This window comes from Meriones unguiculatus, chromosome 17 (assembly GCF_030254825.1).
Source record: "Meriones unguiculatus strain TT.TT164.6M chromosome 17, Bangor_MerUng_6.1, whole genome shotgun sequence".
Classification (NCBI taxonomy): domain Eukaryota; kingdom Metazoa; phylum Chordata; class Mammalia; order Rodentia; family Muridae; genus Meriones; species Meriones unguiculatus.
In genome coordinates, this window is record NC_083364.1 from 52752874 (window position 1) to 52772569 (window position 19696).

General features: G+C 36.9%; 1 protein-coding gene and 1 non-coding gene across 9 annotated transcripts in view; one reads left to right on the forward strand and one right to left on the reverse strand.

The window, feature by feature from the left end:
* The window catches only part of Bbx (BBX high mobility group box domain containing), a 237706-nt gene that overhangs the window by 189581 nt on the left and 28429 nt on the right, over positions 1-19696 (reverse strand). The gene's annotated exons all lie outside the window — the stretch shown is intronic.
* On the forward strand, positions 5523-5629 carry LOC132648878 (U6 spliceosomal RNA). The gene has a single exon (XR_009587264.1). It is a non-coding gene; the product is annotated as a U6 spliceosomal RNA (small nuclear RNA).

Genomic DNA, 19696 nt, shown 5'->3' on the forward strand with positions numbered 1-19696 from the left:
ATTTCTCCAGAATTCAAAAGAATTCTGTCTGGTAAGATGGTTCATGCAAACCTATGTGAGCAGCATTCCATTCCTTGAACCTACCTAAAAGTGGAGAGAACTGATTCCATAAAATTGTCCTTCACATATTCTCTATAGCATGTATGTTCTTCCTACACAAATCACACAAATAACAGAGAAAAAAAGAAAGAATTTTAAAGGAGTCAGCAATATAGCTCAGCACTTGCCACCAAGCTTAGCAACCTGAGTTCAATCCCAACAGTTAAAGATACCCAATTCCTTCACACACATTCTGTATGCAACCTTGCACCCAAACATACAGATATGATAATAAATAACTGGATGTGATACATAAAGAATAAAGGGTAAAAAAAGGGGAAAGCTGAGGTAAAGACATCTATTTTCATCCACCTGTTGTTAGCAATTCCAAATTACAACAGCACAGTTCACAGTTTGATAAAGAAATCAGCTGTGCCACATGAAAACAACCACATAATACTGACTAAAATAAGCTAAAAAAAATCTAATAAGAGTAAAAATAGAATTAAATATTTTAGTAACAGATGAACAGATAATCTTAAAACTTTTCAGAAAGACAAAGTGAGAGGAGAGAAGGGAAGAAAAAAAAGTAGAAAATCCAGATATTTCTCTTGTAACAATATGGGGGATCTTTTCTTCCCTTATCAGCCTAAGATGTTCAAGAGGTAAAACAGAGGAAAATAAGGACATATCCCAGTTCCTCTCATTTCAAAAGCTACACACACCACACAATGTTACAAAAAAGTTGTTTAATGTGAAGGTTAAAAATAAAGTCATATAGACCAGGTGTGTTTGCACATGCTTTAATCCCAGCACTAGGGAGGCAGAAGCAGGCGAATATTTGTGAGTTCAAGGTCAGCCAGGTCTACCAGGACAGTCAGGGCTATTACACAGAAAAAACCTGTGTAGAAACAAACAAACAAACTATATACATACATACATATACATACATACATATATATATGAAACACAGGGGCTAGAGAGATGCCTCAGAGGTTAAGAGCACTGGCTGCTCTTCCAGGTCCTGAGTTTAATTCCCAGGAGCTACATGGTAGTTTACAACCATCTCTAATGGAATCTGATGCCCTCTCCTGGTATGAGGCATACATGCACAGATCACTCATACATAAATAAATAAAATTTTAAAAATAAATAAAAATCACAAAATAGCAAAGAAATTTATATTATGCAAATCAAAATAGCAAATGAAAAGAAAGTTTAAAAAACTAATTATCCTTACAAAATTCTAGAAAGTGCAAAAAAAAAAAATTAACAAACTTAAGTCAGGTATAAATACAACTATTCAGAGTCCCATTAAGGTCAACTTATGAAATAAAAGTGAAAACATGCTGTGTTGAGCTGGGTGCAGTGCGCACATGCCTGTAATCCCAGCACTCAGGGAGTCAGAGGCAGGAGGATCCCAGCACTCAAGGAGTTTGAGGCCACCCTGGTCTACAAAGTGAGTCCAGGACAGCCTGAGAGCTATCAATAGAGAAACCCTTTCTCAAAAAAAAAAAAAAGATGCTGACATGCTGTGTCTAGAGCCATAAAACAAATGCAAACTAAGATGGAGCACAAGCTTAACATTTAGGAATGTGAAACTGTAAGGCAGACAAATAACAAGAGAAAGTAGGTAGACAACACTGCCACACTGCCAAAAGAACACAGGCAAAAGAAACAAAAGAAACCAAGGAGAAAACCAGATAAAGTTTACACTGCTCCCCCCAAAAAAAAGGGTCTTCCATTAGTAACGGTCACTGATTTCTATGCATTTTGCAGTATAGCTCTGAAATATATAAAGAGGAAAACAAAGGCATACTGCATACAACAGAAGTAAGTGAAAAGAAAATCTGTTACAAAGAATGTAGATAATATTCAAATCAAACAATATAACTGACAGGATAGTAACATAAAAGATAGAATTCAGCACTTTGAACCTCATGTAAAAAGGACTGTATTTGTTTCAAAGATACGCAGCTGGATATGGTGGTGTATGCCTGTAACCCAAGCACTTGGGAGATAGGAGATCAAGAGTTCAAGGCCAACCCTGGCCTCATAGTGAGCTCAAGATCAGCCTTATGCTACATGAGACACTATCTCAAAAACAACAATATGACAAATATGACTGGCAATATGACTCTGCAAGGGGAGCGCCCACCAAATCCAACCATCTGATTCACATGGAAGAAAGAGAACCAACTCCAACAAGCTGTCCTTTGACTTTCACTCTGTGAAATGTAATAAAAAAGATTTTAAATACAAATAAGAAAAGAAAAACAAAGTAAAGATGTGACACAGAAATTGGTCATACAGCTATACAAAAAGTCCTAAAAAGTTCCTATCACTTTCTTGCAGCCTACATTTGCTAACACAGTGACTTAGAAAATTCATCATAAAATGGCAGTGAAAAAAAAAAAATCGAACAGGAAATTTTAAACCATATTTTTAGAAGTAAATTGCAAGTTTTGAAATACTTCAAAGTGTATAACAATAACCATACTATCTTCAAATATTTATAACATGCTATCAAAATCTGACCCATAGAAAATACTAAATCAGGCAAGCACAGGGAATGGTTGAGCAACCTGAACTTCTCTTGTTTGGGCCTACACACACGATCCTCTTCTAAAAGTATACTTAGCAGCCTGGGACCCTCATCAGAACATGCACACACACAACCCCTCAGGACAATATATCTAGAAGCCTCAGCATTCTAGGACAGCCACCTGCATCCAGGTGCACGCACACTGCACTCTAAACAATGGAATAAGCTTCTCTCCCCGTAAGGACCATCACATTCATTTTCTATTAAATAGCCCTCCACTTGTGTCCAGGTAGAGAAAGTAAGAGGGCTGATCTGGCCTGAACTTGTTTTGGTACATATGTAATAAGGCAAAATGTGTCCTAAAAGTGAATTCTTAGGGAGAGTCCCTGTTAATCGTCTTATGCCTATGGATGGTTATACATGCATACGATTAAAATCACATGCATTATGGGAAGAGGTACGTGAACAAAGACCTACTTTACTCAGGCTTTGACTACCCAAACTATAGCCCTACTAACCAAACTTCTCCTTCTGAACCCTAGAGAAAGAAGCAACTGGCAATAACGTTGGGGTCCTTGAGTACTCACTCATGTGACTTCCAAGATGTATTTCTGATCTGCACTGTTACTTCACTTTGAATAAAATGTCCTGACTAGTTTTGCAATATGTGTTAGCTTTTATTCTAATTCCTTGAATCTGGAAGACACCAGCCCAGATGCCCAAAATGGGTAACAATAATGCATCAAATGACATCTCACTGAAAAAAATAAGAATTTATTATTTTATTATTATTAAGAATAATAAATAAGTGTGATAATAAATTAATTCAAAATATAAACAGGGGGGAAAAAGGAAAATGAACTAAGGCAAAGGAACCTAATAAATGCATGAAGAACAAAAGACAGACACAGAAAGTATATTCCAGAAGAGAACATGAAGAATAACCTTCCACCAAATACATTAAAGCTTATGTGAAATGGAAAGTTTGCTCGGAATATATATTAAAGCTGACCAAAGAAAAAGCAGAAAATGTAGCAATACATAACCACAGGAAAAAACTGAAAGCAGTTGTCAAAGATACTCATGATGAAGGCAGAGTATGAGGCCTGGGGCAGTTTTGCAGAAGTTATAATAAAAATTCAGAATAAATAATTCCTACTTTAATCAAATTTTCCCATAACATATAGAGATAACAGGAAACTATCCTGAGACTCATTTAAGCTTATGTAGACCAGTAAGAACAGCAGAGATCATTTCCTTTCTAATTATACTTCAAGAGAAATGTAAAATTCCTAAGTACAAGTTTTAAAAGAATAAAACTGTCAAGAATAATATCAAAGTGCCAGGCAGTGGTGGTATATCCCTTTATTCCCAGAATTTGAGAGGCAGAGGCAGGTGGGATATCTGAGCTCCAGGCCAGCCAGGTCTATACAGTGAGAGTTCCAAGGCAGCCAAGGACACACAGATATCTCAAAAAACCAAAAACCAAAACAAAACAAACAACCAAAAAAAAAAAACAAAAATCAAATAAGTTACCTCAGAAACGTAAGGATAGTTAGTTGGCAGCAGAAAATGTATCGTGGAGATCACTACATTAGCAGGGTGGAAGAAGATACCAGTCAGATCAACAAATTCACTGTACTGTGTACTCACCCAAAACTTCTTAGAGTAAGCCAGAACATCATTTACATGACACATACGGGACATATTTACTGACATAAAGACTAAATGATCAAAATACACAAAAATGTGTAATTCAGGATGGGCCACACTTGAAATACCAAACAAGAAGCCAAACATTAAATAGGGCAATATAAATGTCATTAGTTATAATGATCCAACTTTCTGTAAGGAGTGAGGTAGAGATACAGAGACAGAGACAAAGACAGAGAGTAGTATTGAAAGAGTCGACAAGGTAGCCAGATAGGTGATAAATGTTTGGGGTTTTTTCAATTGAGTAAAATATGGCTGTACACAAGTCCTTTTCTTCATAACAACAAAAACTAATAAGTACATTAAAATAAACCAGAGAAGAAATGTGTGAGATTTGAAGGGAGGTTTGATATCCTCAGGTTGGGAGAAGGACACTTGAATAAATGAGTGAATGTTCCCAGAAAATCAGTCATGTATGACAGCTTCCTCCTAATTATTCTGTTAATTTACATGTAATCCAGATAACTTTTAATTATAATATTTATACTCAGGAAGTGATTTTACATTCATTTAGATGTTTTTTAAGTGTAAAAGACTAATTAAGAAGAAAATAGTGTACCATCAGATAGCAAGAGGTGTTATAAAACTATTTGTCAATCTCATATTACCACAGAAATAGAAAAACAGATTGACGTAACAACACATAAGTTCTAGCACCAACACAAAAACGTCTGGGTGTGATAAATAAAAATCATTTACCTAAAAGTGAAAGAAAACACCTGTTAGCTCACAGAAGGGGCTGAAAATTGCCTACTTGCCACATAAACATATGCACAAAAACACACTTATATAGACAAAGATATTGTATACAGGCTAATGGGGGTAAGGGAACAATTCAATAGTAAAATGATCAAAGGATATATAAGCCCATACTTTCAGGAAACAAAACAGATGTGTATTCAGTCTCATAGGTTATTGTAAACTCAAAATGCATTTCCCACATCAGACTAAAAAAGCTAAAAGAAGGATGAAAGTAACTAAAGTTAATAAAAGTAAAGGTAAATGAAGCCAGGCATAGTGGCACACACCTTTGGTCCTAGTGGTGGCTCTCTGAGTTTGAGGCAGCCTGGCCTACAGAATGACAGCCAGGGCTACACAGAGAAACCCTATCTCAATAAATGAATAAACAAGCAAGCAAGCATGCACACAAACAAACAAACAAATAAATGGAAATGGTGCCTGTTCTGCTTTTCTAGTGTGAAACAATATGAAGAAAGGGCATTGAGTGCTCGCTTCGGCAGCACATATACTAAAATTGGAACAATACAGAGAAGATTAACATGGCCCCTGTGCAAGGATGACATGCAAATTTGTGAAGCGTTCCATATTTTTCTGCTTCTATTTAAAATGATGCTATGTTTTGATTGTGGTTTTGAAGCACTACTTGGCATCTCCTTCTTTTGATAAAGTGTTGGTAAGGTGAGGTCTTACTTGTCTCCACAAGGTCATCTACATATGAATCCAGTGGTTATAGGGTTTTGTTTTAGGGGTATTTCATTTTTTAATAACGGTTTTTAGCTGACATTCATGGACAGAATCTGTAGAACTGTGCCACTAGTGAAAGGGAATCCTACTTAAGAGTGTGTTTCTTTACAGAGCTGTGTCACACCATCCTTTGGGCCCTCTGCTGGAAAAGTAGAATCAAGTCTCAACTAATGCCTTTAAACTGTGTCCTCTAGTGTCACAGATGTGGGGCAGTACTGTGCCGCACCTCTGTGAATGTAAACAGCTGTACCTGCTTTCTGACTCGCAGCAGTGAACGTGCTTTATCAGAGCTGTTGGAATGATGTTGCTCAGAATGTTTTCTTTCCAGATGATTGAGAAGCTATTTTAAAAAACAAAAACAGAAAACAAATGGTGCCAGGTACCACAAGAGTAACAAGTTGTTTTCTGGAATTTTGGGTTTTTTTACTTTTTTTTTTTTTTAATGGAGTATGCCGGATGTCTACAATTTTGTTCAAATGACTGCAGAACCTGGAAAAGCTGTTGCTGCTATTGATGCATAACATACTGCTATTATTGGTCTTTTTATATAAATATATATACACATATATAATCTGAACTTTTTGGGAACAGCTGTGCTGTCAACTTTGGAAAAAGTATCCCAGTTTACCATGTTGAGTTGGCATTGTACAGAAATTAACAGCCATATTGGTCTAGAAATGTTGAACTTAATTTTTTTTTCCATTTGTACAGGGGTAACACTCTGTATAAAATATGTAAGGTCTTCTCTACGTGGGTTTGATTTACAAAAAACTAATAAAGTATTGTTTAAGTAATGAAAAAAAGAAAGGGCATTGAAAGGGTTCTATAAAATACACATTCACTTAATATGTAACTAGCATAGGAGCTGGTGACAAGACATCAAGAATGGGAATAACTTTTTTAAAGACTCATCTAGTATAATACATTCCAGCAAGTAAAAGCACACAAAACAAAAGTTCTTGTTGTCATGAAACTTCATTTCTAGTGAATGAGGCAGGCTATATGAACGTAAACAACTAAAGGATTTTTACTTTAAGTAAAAATAATTGAAGAAATTATTAAATACTAATATAAGCAGGACTATTTTATTCTGAAATGCATTGATCTTTGTCAAAAAATAGCATTTCATTTCCTCTAGAATAGTTTACTTTGGGGAGGAGGTATGTTTAAGATATTTAATCTTCTGAAATGTCTAATAAAAATTTCTAAAAAGCCAACCTCACAATGACTGACAAAAAAACAAAGATTTCTTAGCAGAAATGCAGACACTGTGATGAGGTATCTGTACTCTACTAGAGCACCAAGTGGCCTGCTGTGTGGTCCTGTGAGGTGAAAATAAAGCCATCCTGGGCTTCCCAGAAGTGATGAACAAGTTCCATGGATCCTGAGTAGATGAGACAGGAAAAGGGACCTAAGGATACAAACACTTGGGCCCTGAGATGAAACACTCTCTCCCACTTAACTGCTACCCTCAACATAAACTTCTCTCCTGCACTCCTCCCACCCACAGAAGGGACAAGCTGTACAACCTAAGGCTATGGGCCTCAGAACCCTCCTGAAGCAAAAAAGCTTTACAAGGACATAAAGCGGTGCTCAGACTTTCAAGTTAAAACAGACGTCAGTTTGTCTACTCCCTAAATATTTTTATAACACCACACATAAACACCAACCCCACATTTTGTAGTATGAAAAAAAACTCACTGATTGCTATAACATAACTTCATTTGATAAGAAATGATAACCTCAAATACAGGCCCTGTGAAAGTTTCATTGCATTTGATTAAAATATCCTATAGTAGGTTAAAGGATATTAAATCATTTATTTTCAGATTACATATTGCCATTTCAAGAGAAATATAGATCCGAACAGTACTCTTTTGTACTCTTTTTTTCTATCTTCATTCTAAAATCTTTAGGGTTAAAAACATAGACTTATAAGTCTGGTTACATAGGCTTTAAAATTCTACCTAATTTTTTTCTTTTTGATATTTTTTGATTTTTTTTCCTGTTTTGATATTTCTTTATATAGTCATAAATATATTTTAAGTACTAAATCTTTTAAAATTGCATCCCATTTAATTACACTGTCTAAAATAAAACAGGTAACAAGAACTTTTTTTTTAAATTATTTGTATTCTATAGGTACAACTACCAACAAATTAAAAATGCATTAGTCTAAAGCAATAGTTTAGGCTGTAAAGGACTATTATTCTGTTAGGGCACTACACATCTGCCCTCTATAAAACACATGGCTAAGGCATGAGCACCAAGTAAAGCAAAACTTCCTTTAACGCAAGTGTGTTTATTTGAACACACAATTTCAGAACCAAATCAACAAGTGTTTTACGGGTTCATGCTCATAAGGGATTGCATGTGTGTTTATTTGAATGTAATCGGACTGAAATAAACACAGCTGCGTTTATTTCAATGTGTGAGAACCCAGATCTACACATCTGTACAGGAATGAATCATAAAGCCATGGCTTAGTGCATGGAAACATGAATAAGAAACAGTGCAGAGCAGTCACTTTTTCACCATTTACAACTAAATCCATGGTTAGAAGGCTTCTCGGGGAAAGGTACAACTGCAGTCAAGAACTCACACTGTCAATCTTAAAATAATTTATATTTTTGAAAAGAATAATGCAAGTACAGAAAATACTTTGAAAAATAAGATCACAAAGAACAAGCAAAAAATATACATGAAGCGGCCACTCAAACTGAACAATCACGAATTTCAGAAATTTTGAAAAAACAATAAACATTTTGCTCTTCTTGGTCCCATTCCTCCTCAATTCCTTTCTCCTAAGGAGTTTAAGTAAAAATAACAGCATCATTTGGGCTGTCTTCTAAGCTACACAGAAGCTCTCATGAAAACTTTTCCCGCACCTTTCTTGTTTTCCAGCAACTTCTTTAGACTTATCCACACTAACTCATCCATTTTAAGGACTGTATATTCATCCTATCCTATTAGTCAGCATGACTGGCCTGTTTCCCTGTTGAAGGCTACTAATGCTATTCCCAGATCTCCATTATAAGTAAGTCCACTATGAGTAGCTTCATACATAGTCTTTGCATAGACACCTGAGTTTCTCTGGAGTATATAACTAGATGTGTATTCCCAACAGTTTTCAACTTTTGCTCCCCTATGGGGTGTATCAACTGATGATATGATTTGAAATATGTTCTACGTAACCAAGACAATCTGTTCCAAGCACAGTGTTCAAGTATCAGTTTCTTAAAAGGCAAAATCTCACTTACTTCACAATCTATAACACCCAAGATACAAACTATGCAATCTGACTTTTTTTTGGCTCAATCCACTTAGCTTAGTCAGCACAGTGGCCCCTTAATAGGTGACTTTTGCTCTCTGTGAGACCTTGAGCAGTATTATCTGGACTACTGTTTAGTTGTACAGACTAGTGGGTTGACACCAGCATTTAGCGGGCAGAGGTTAATAATGCTGTTATTAATTCTACAATTCAAAGGATAGCCCCAACAAGCAACCTCCCAAAACAATCTGTCAGGAACATTAGCAATGCAGTTAGTCTTCTGTTTTTGCAGATGTGGTTATATGTGTGAGAAACTGTTTATTCTGCTCAGTTTCTATTTGGTTTTTGAAGTGCTCTGAGAGAAAAGTTGTTCTGCGTTGGTTGAGGGCAAATCATGGATATTCTTTTATCCCAGGAGGTAAGATAGTAAGATTGCACTGTAGAAAATTAATATGAAAACAGATGTACAGAATGAATTTTAAGAAGAGAAACTAGATATACACAGAAAAGAGTCAAGGTTAAAAGCAGCCAGTGTATGGGATAAACTAGGACCTGCCCTCATCAATGACTTATTGGAAAAGAAGAAACAAATCAAAAAGACATTTTGGATAAAGCAATAGAGGATGCCAAAGGAGAGACCAAAGGGGAAGAAGCCATCCAAGGTGATGGCTGCCTCAGGTATTGTTCCCTTTCCTATGAACAACATCTGTACCTTAGAGGCGCAGGATGCAGGAGTGCAACACTGCAGTTCAAGCTCAGGGCTGGAAACTGGCAAGCAAGTGTCTAGTGAAGATATCAGGCAAGTAGCTAGAAATGCTGACAGAATTCAGGGTTCTGTGTGTAAACCAAGTAGACATCACTGTTGAGTCAGTCACTGGCAGCCACTAGTGCTGATAACATAGCTGTTAAGGATGAACATAATGAGAAGATGGGTGTCAGTTAGGATTCCAAATCATGGTCTCAACTTCCTGTTCGTTTGCTCCCATCACCTAAATGAATCCTGGAGTTACATTTTGTATATAAATTGAGGAAGAATTAACCCATTTACTGATTTCTAACTCAGTAAAAGAAAAATTTTTAAAAAAAATTAAATATTAGGTGTGTGAAAAAAAACAAAGATTTCTTTTTCAGTTTAACCTTTGTCTCCTGCCTCTACCCATCCCTCCCTTTTTTTTCCCAAAGTAAGAAATTAAATGGTTTGGTTTTATTAAAACATCTTTCTTGCCTGCTCTTGCTACGCTGTGGCTTAGATTTATAAATAAATGACAAAAAAAAAAAGTCACCTGATATACTAAGTAGAGCCAACAACTAGGAAGTGGGAGTAAAGGTTTTTCCTGATGAACCAGAGAGCTCAGATTTAGCTGTATTTCCAGTTGTTTCAGTTTTGTATAGTCAGTTACTTGAAAAAAGACAAGATGTAAATAGTCTGAGTAAAGGAAAACACAGAACGACATCAGGCAGTGTAGCTCACTGCCCTTATTCTTACGCTGTTTTTAATGTCAGAAAGAACTCCTGAAGAAGGCCTGTTCTTAGGCTACTCCTTCTGCCTCACAAAGTTTTTATGCATCCAGCCAGACTTTATCCTACCCTTCAGTGAAAAACAAACGACAGTCATTCCACTTGTTTTGCCCTGATCAAATGAAAATCCCTTCTCTAAGTGTTCTCTTGTTCATTGTGGACCTTTGATTTTGTTATGATGGTTCTTCTCACAATAGACAGCATAGTCAATTTTAGGGAAGATAGACTGTGGAATGATGCTGCCGGGATTCAAACCCCATGCTTAGATGTCGGACTTTGGACAAATTCCATAAGTTCCTGGGCCTTGGTGTAATGGAAAATGTGACACGTGGTTCAGACCCCACTTACCTAGCCAGTGTCCCACCATCTAGATGCTCTTAGTACACGACGCTAACAAGAGTGTACAAGCACTCTGCCTCGAGAATCAGGGATATTTACCTTGCCTTCAGTGTCTGCCTGCTGAGGCGGCTCCCCAGAAACACTGTATGACAGACAACACAGTACTGAAGGAGCACATGATCTCATACGTCCAAGCTCCCTGAAGGAGTGAAGTTCCAGAAGAACTCACTGTTTCCCTCACTTCTAGTCATTCTGAAATTTTATCATCAATCATCATCACCTAATGGGGTTATTAAACCACAGATTACTATCCTCCCCATGTGTTTCTGTTTCAGGGTCTTGATGTGAGACTTGAGAATATTCATAACTAACAAAAGATGTTAATGTCATAAACCCTAGGCCTAACCTGCTCTCTTATTACAAATATTTGTTGAGCAAAGGCTCTATCCATCCCTCACTCAACTTTGAACCTTCTTTACTACAGAACACCTTAATTACCACTGATATCATTCTATTGGCCTACAAGTGTTGTGCACTGTACTATATGCATGAACAAAACCTTGATCTCTACTGAAGAGACTATCTGATTTCTAAAAGATAGTAGTCAAATAGAGAGAGGGAAGCATTCTATCAGAGTTGCTGCAGGCAATCTCAAAAAAAAAAAAAAACCTTCAAGAAATAAGACTGAAAACTGGATAGAGGTCATAAGTGGGTTTTTTGAGGATATTAAAAATGAAAGTGTTAAATGTCTCCCTGAATCTGGATGTTGAAAGAATTAGATGGCAGATCCCAGATATAAATATATAAAAGACCTTACTCAACAAGAGTTTTTTTAGGATTTGACAAACTACTTGAAATCAGATGGGAATTTTGTGTGTTTTAGTGAAGAGGTGACATTGGTCACTATCTACAACTTATTAACAGTCTTTAGGAAAAGGGAGTCCATTAAGATGCCTAGTCACTTTACACAAGTCTTACAGAATCATGCCACTGTCTGTCACTACCCGTTTGGAAATAACCCCTTTGGAAATATAACAAGTAAAAGCCACAAAAAAAAAAAAGGCAAATATTCCTAGGACACCAATTTCCTTGGAAAAAATCATTTGAAACAGTACTTCTAGAGGGAAGCTTTTATCAAAACTGGGAAGATTTTATTGAAATCCAATATATACTTTTTCATGCAATCCCAGAACTTGGAAGGTTGAAGCAGGAAGGCTATCATGACTTTGAGGTGAGCCTACATTATGCCCCATAATGTAGGAGGAGATCTTTTGTAAAGGAAATAAAATAACCAAAATTTTAGAAACCAATACATTTCACCATGCTAATTCTATCTTAATTTGAGAAAAAGACACATATTATGAAACAGGATATAATATTCAAATGGACAGTTTAGAGAAAACATTCTAAAAACATAAGTTTGAGACCCTGGTAGCAAATATGGATCAAAATCTCTGACTTGATAAAAATAAGAGTTTATTTCCATCTGCCATTTAGGAATTTGACTGAAAAATTTGAGAATTAGAATACTAAAACATCCAAAGATTGATCTGTGTATGACTTCAAGCTTATCGGAATCTATCCAAAGATGTTTAGTTTTACAAGTATTCGAATAAATAAGTTTTCCAAACCTGCCTTGGTTACTTTATGTAAACTGGATATTTTCTGGAAATATAAATGGTTGTTTACCCTGGTAGGATTATCACTTTCAATACCTTAATATGCATTTCCTAAAGAAATCTCTTATGAAATAAAAACAAAAGGTTGGAGAAATGGCTCAGCAGTTAAGCACATTTGTTGCCCTTGCAGAGGACCCTGGTCTTGCTTCCAGCAGCAACAAGGAGGCTCTTAACCTCTGTAACTCCAGTTTCAGGGGATCTGATGCCCTCTTCTGGCCTCCATGGGCACTGCATCCTTGATCCATAAAAATACCCATACATACAAAATAAAAAATACATTTTTTTTAATGAAAATAAAACAGCAGCAGCTTAAAAAATTCATATAGCCATGGTAGCCACTGAAGAATCAGACCATGCAACAGCCCACTGGCTCTGTCAACTACAAGAATAACTGCAGAAAGGTACCAGATACCTGTAAATCTGCAAAACACCTAACTATTATGGTTAATACTCCCTTGCAGAAAAGGGTTCTAAAAGTGCACTAAGCAGAATGGTCCTGGCTCAAGGCCAGCATCTAAACAGCATTAGGTTTAAAAGAATGAAAGTCAGCACATGCATGCACTGAAATAATGCAGCCAACATGAATGCTTTTCATGTATAATAATAAGCACACAGACCTGTTGAATAAACACTTTTTGAGTTTTCTAAACTACAAAGCTAAGTCCTGGTAGGACAGTGATATAGCATCAGAGTACACGAAGCAGTGAGGCTATGCAGATCCTTGAGCCACTAGGTCTCACAGAGCTTGTTTTTTTTTTTTAAACAAAACAAAACAAAACAAATTTTTTTTTTAATCGACACCTTACAAGATTATAGGTAAAATCTAAAATCTCCTACTTACAATTACACTCCAGTATTTTTCAATGACAATTTCCTTAGGCAGTATTTTTATAGAAATATAAACTCTCTCTTACTTTCTCTGTTAATAGTACATCAGTCCTAAAGTTTAAGACTATCTGTATGGGGGTGAGAGGGTACTTGTCCAGAAAATGTTGAAGCCCTCAACATTTAGTAAGTTTACTGCTCACTAAACTCTACACAAATTAAAAATAAAACTATTTTATCCATGTTGTTTGTCACAGGGCTACAACAGAGACACCTTCAGCTAAGAGCAGCTGCTCTTGGGGAGGTAGCTGTCCCAAGACTTACAGATGCGCTTCTTTAAAGTCTACGTAACTCACGTCTTTCTAAGCCAGCAATACTGTATTTTCAGAACTCAAGGACTGTGTGCTGCTTACATATGGGTGTGATAATAGTTTGAGTTCCATTTCTGCCTTTTGATGAATACTTTTCATTGGACTTTTAAAATCATAGCAGTGATGTGGTCATAAAGATCAGTATTTTCTTAGAAAACAAGCCTTCTCCAAGATTTGTCTAGGGTTTTCAATGAAGCACCTAACTGGTAGACTCTCCTACAGACTGTACCTTTGCTAAAAGTGCCCTTTAGTAACCTAGAAATTCCTCTATGAGGTAGGTGCAGCTAAAACCTTAAACCAAGGACACCTGCAAGAAAAGTATTCCAACTGCATTGTAGTGCTGTGTCAGTTCACCTTGTTCTCAGATCTTGGGTTCAAAACAGACAATATGCAAGCAAAAAGGGTAAGCTGCAAGGTGGGAAGCAAAGCAGGTAAACTTCAGAGGAAGATCTTATTCATAGCAGAGACTAAAAAGCATACATTTTCATGTTAAGATAAAGTCATCTTCAATCTTTTACACTACATTCTTACTGAAAAAAAAAAAACTCCATGAAAGAGAGATTTAGTCAATATGGGAAAGGACAAAATATAATAACTATTGTAGTAATTATGTAAAGGCCTTATGACAGCCCTCTGATCATGCTTGGTGCACTGTCCTCCCACAATCTTGGTTGCACACCATCTTTCCTATCGAATTTTTAATGGATATAATATATGTGCATATTATCTAATTTTCAGATTCTGGTCATCAGCATTTCCAACTCTTCTAACATTTATCCACCTATTCTTACCTCTTAGGGCTTCAGAAGAAATTACCACGAGCAAGTTTAAGTATTCACAAACCAGAGATATAATAACTTGGCTAACATCGAACATTCTGCTTCTTAGAGCATTTTTTTAAAGTGGGCAAAAAGGATGGGTCAGGGTACTTTCCACACCTGAAATTTGATCCCCAGAACCCACATGGTAGAAGCAGAAAACATACCTGAGAAAACTGTTCTATATGACTTCTTAAAGTACCCTGTAGCACACAAACCATCCCCCACCCATCAAGTAAGGTTTTTGTTTGTTTGTTTGTTTTGTTTTGTTTTGTTTTAATCATAAAGGGATGGGGAGATAGCTTGGTTGGGAAAGTGCTTATCTCACAAACATGAGGACCTCTGTTTAAGGACCCAGAGCACATGTGTACATGATGTTTGTACAAGCTCGTTATCCTAGCAAGAGACAGAAGGATCCCATTGGACAGCCAATTTAACCTAAATAATGAGCTCCGGGCCAATGAAAGAGCCTGTCTCAGGAAGCTGATGGAGTGCTTTAAGGCAACGTCCTAGGCTGTTCTCTGGCTTCTACATGTGCATATGTACACACACACAAACACACACACAAAATCATAAAACAAAAATTCATTGTTTTATTTTTCTGAAACAGTCAAGCACAGAAGCCTAGAACATAAATGTTATCTCTTAGGATCAGTAGGGAACTGGCTCAAGCACCCTCTGACAATATTGAGACCCTCGGACATTCAGACCTATTATATAAATAAATGGTGCAGGACTTTCATACAGCCTGCACGATGCTCTTGTATACACGTTACCTATCTCAGCACTGCTTATAATGCAATCTAAATAATTACAATACCACCTCAGCATATACAAAATAACGGCAAGACACAAAGTTGGTGTATGTTTTACAACAATGCAATTTCCCCCAGATACTTTCTCTACCTGTGGTCGGACAACTGTAAAGATGTGGAACCTAGAGATACCAAAGATTGACTAGACTTAGGAATTAAATGTCAGACAAACCTAAAAAACATGAATAAATTAAACTGGGTAAATAACCATACATTTTTTTTTCTTAAAAACCAATACTATGTTCACAAAAATAAGTGAGATTATCAGTCTATTTATTATAAAGCCATTTAAGCATTGAGCCAGACCATTTTATTTATTCACAGAAAGCACAAAGGAAAAGATTTATTTTCTATAAGTAATAGATAGAAAGAGAGGTTAAAAATTAAGGATGACTAAAACTTCAAGTCTATAACCAACAGTCCCTCCACTCCTGATCTTCACTCTCTGCTCTTTAGAAAAGCAGAAGCCCTCCACACCCAAGCCCTGAGTTTAAATACCAAACCCCGTCCCATCCACTTGGCACTGCCTTATCTGGTTTCCTGCCAGCATTTGTTGCATATCAGAATCAGCTGTGAGAAATGAAAAATCCACACTCTTGAACTCAATTCTGGACATTCTGTTTGTTTAGGAGTAAAGCAACAAGGTAGTTGCTGGGGATCACAAACAGCCCTCAAAGCTCCCTTCACCCCTTTTACCCATTCAAGTGAGTGTATGAACAATTTGCTTCTGCTGCTGGTTTGCATTTTTCTCCTGGCTACACAACTTTCTCAAATTTGCCTTGGCTTTTAAAATGTACCTTTTCTATTTACAGCCCCTGTCCTCCTTCCCAAATGATAGCCTCAAATTTACACTCTCACCTATTCAAACTACACTTTGGCCTATGCATTTAAAAAAACAGGTATGAACTGCAGCCACCATTTCTTAGCTGTGGAGGGAATGGTAGAAATTTGGTCACTGACTTTTTCAAGACTCTCGGGTCAGGCACAGAAACAGCTGCATGGATATTATTTTTCAGTCAGAAGGGGGCACAGTATATACTTCATTATGCTAGTCTAAGTTTAAACAAGATTATTTTGACTACCCTAGTGCTAGAAGAGGGGATTCTGTTGGCATAATGTTTGCCTGGCATGCAGGAACCCTGGTTTTGATCCTTATCACCACATAAAACTGGGTATGGAAGCACACACCAGGAAGAAGAGACAAGAGGATCACAAGTTTACAATCACCCTTTCTATAGAGCAAGGGAAAGGTGAGACTAAGTTACAGGAGACTATAAAGTCTCAGCTAGACAGACAGACGGATGGATAGATAGATAGATAGATAGATAGATAGATAGATAGACAGACAGATAGATGATAGAGAGAGAGAGACAGAGAGAGATGCCTACCCTACTGTCTTGTACACACTCCTTAATAACCAACGACCGTAATGGTTACTATCATCAAGTACAAGGCAATGAGAATAGCTATCATTGGTGGGATATCTAAATATCAAATAAGGCAAACATTCACTACTGACTAGTACACTCAAGCTGAATAAAGTTAGCAAATCTTTAACAAGATATAACTCTGATACTCCAAAAGAAAATGTCTAAAATAAAAACTTTCCTTATGAAGTCAAATTAAATATAGCTCTTCCAGGTATATGAGGCCTACTCAGCAAAAATGATTATAGACTGCTCTGATCTATAGATCTCTATAAAATTGGGGCTGCAAGGTCCTTAGGGATTGTATGTCTCCCTGCCTCCTATCAAGGTTGATAAGACAACTGACAGGAAAAGAAGCTAGAATAAATATTTTATGTACTTTTACTAATTTGAACTTTTGTTGTTGTTTTGTTTTTTGAGACAGGGTTTCTTTGTATAGACTTGGCTGTCCTGGAACTCATTGTGTAGACTAGGCTGGCCTTAAACTCATAGAGATCTGCCTGTCTCTACCTCTCAAGTGCTGAGATTAAAGGCATGTGCTGCCACCACCACCCAGCTAATTTGAACTTTTTAAGACAATTTTACTTTTAACAATGACTTTGCCAGGCATGGTGGTGCATGCCTTTAATACTAGCACTTAGATGCAGAGGTAGGTAGATCTCCTACCTAAATTCAAGGAAAACCTGGTATAGATAGTAAGTTCCAGGACAGCCAGAGCTACGTAGTAAGACCCTGTCTCCAGAAAAATAAATAAATAAATAAATAAATAAATAAATAAAAGACTTAAACTAAAGGGCAGTTGTGTATGATTATACTTTCTTTTCCTACTCATAACAGTGGAGCAGAATGTGCTTGTTCCTAGTCCCTAATGCCTGTTTCCCTAACAGACGCTGGAAGGGGTAGATATTGGTATTTATATTTATATTCTCGGGGCTTAATATTATGCCTGCTGGGCCAGTAGCAGGACCACAATAAATGCTCATTCAGTGAATATAATGGTTTTTGTGACCATCCATTCGAGAGTTTCCTTCTGAATACAGCAAGGTTTGTTCCAACTGCTTCACTAACATGAGCAGAGGATCAGACAAGTCCAAGAGGAATCCCTCAACACATAATGTCTCTCACAACTGAAACAAACCCAGCAATTATGTACTGGGGCATCTTCCATGCACCACACACTGTGCTTAGAAAAAGCCCAATGTTCTGCAGCTAAAGTAAACATGATCTTTCAGCCTCCTATTGGAGGAAACAAAGCACAAATCAGGAACTTCTGAAGGACAGCAAAGCATCTGAATTATTGTAATATTACACACCGTCCATATTTATGGGAGGTCCTTCCCCCTGCAGATGTCACAGAAGTCACAGGAAGTTACTTTCAGATGCATGTTCCTGATCGTTTCAGGAAAGCCTCTTATTTTACAGATGAGAAAGCTGAGACCGGATGAAATAAAGGACCTGGTACAGGCAACTCATGTCAGAAAGGTGAAAGTCCCAGCCAGAATCTTATCTGTTTATAAAATGTATTAATAAGGCCCATCCTTCTGCAAGGAAATAATTGTGCATATCATATGCTGACTCTCTTTTCTTACAGTGTTATGCATTTCTTCTGGATATGAAAACAAAAGCTGAGATAGCTTCTCTAAAGAATTATTTTCCTAGCAAATATGAATTGTTCTAAATAAAAGCTAAAACAGCATTACTGTTCTACGTTTTCTTCAAAAGAAAAAATTACTAAAATGCCTTTTTAAAAACCACTTTATAAGCCTGATGATCATAAAGATTTTCATACAAAAAAAAAAAATCAACACAGTATTATCACCAGGCTACATGACTAAAGCAAGAGGCTGCAATGATAACTAATATGTAGTTATTTCTGTGTTTCCTCTCCTTTCCCTCCTCTCTCCTTCCTCCCTCCCTCCGTCTCTCTCTCTCTGTATGTGTGTGTTTATAGCAAGAATACACAAATGACCCAAAGGGATTATAAAAATAATTTACAGTGTGTAAAAACTGAACTGCTATAAATTATACCCGAGAGCTGATGTAATACATTTACTTGATTTTTTTTTCCTTTTATAATGTTGGTAGGGGCTCTTAGGAGAATGAATTAGATAGCACTAAACTCTTAGAAAAGTTAATCCAGTAAATGTGATTTGATGCTTTCATTTTCTTAGGAAGAACACCTGTAGCAAGAAGAAGCATTCAAACCATTCCATGGAGCTGTACCTGTAGTTTAGCATGCTGCCAATCCAGCCTTTAAAATATCATTTGGTTGCAAACATGCCTCTATAGTCCCCACGGCCACTTGAAATGAGTTCCTAATTGCATCCTGTTCTGATGCACACTGTCCTTACCTGAGGCTCCTGCAGCTCCTCCATAGCTCCAGTAACACAAACATAAGCAAGTGAACACGCTTGACTTCTTGGGCGGGCAATTATGACCCCCAGGGTCTGACATTCATCTTAACTAGAAGCCCCATTTCTCTTGCACTCAACCCTTCTTTAGCTGGCAGAATTACTGTTGGAGTTCCTAAATTTCCCTGTGTTTCCTTGTCTCTGGCATGTTCTTGCTCACAATTTCCACCCACTAGATTGCCCCTTATTTATTCAGTCAACAAATATTTATGGACAGCCTATTCACTCTTACCTCAAAAAAATATAAAACTAAATAAAGCAATCTTCACACCCAACTCAAACTCTGAGGCCCATTTCATGTTTCCATAAGCACGTCCAAACATCCCCAAAACTCAGGTCAAACACCACTGGAACCCCACATCTAACCTCCTTCAGCATTTCTCCTTTAGCATGTCTGAATTTCTCGAGTGCCTAACCACTGTATTCAAAAATCAACATAA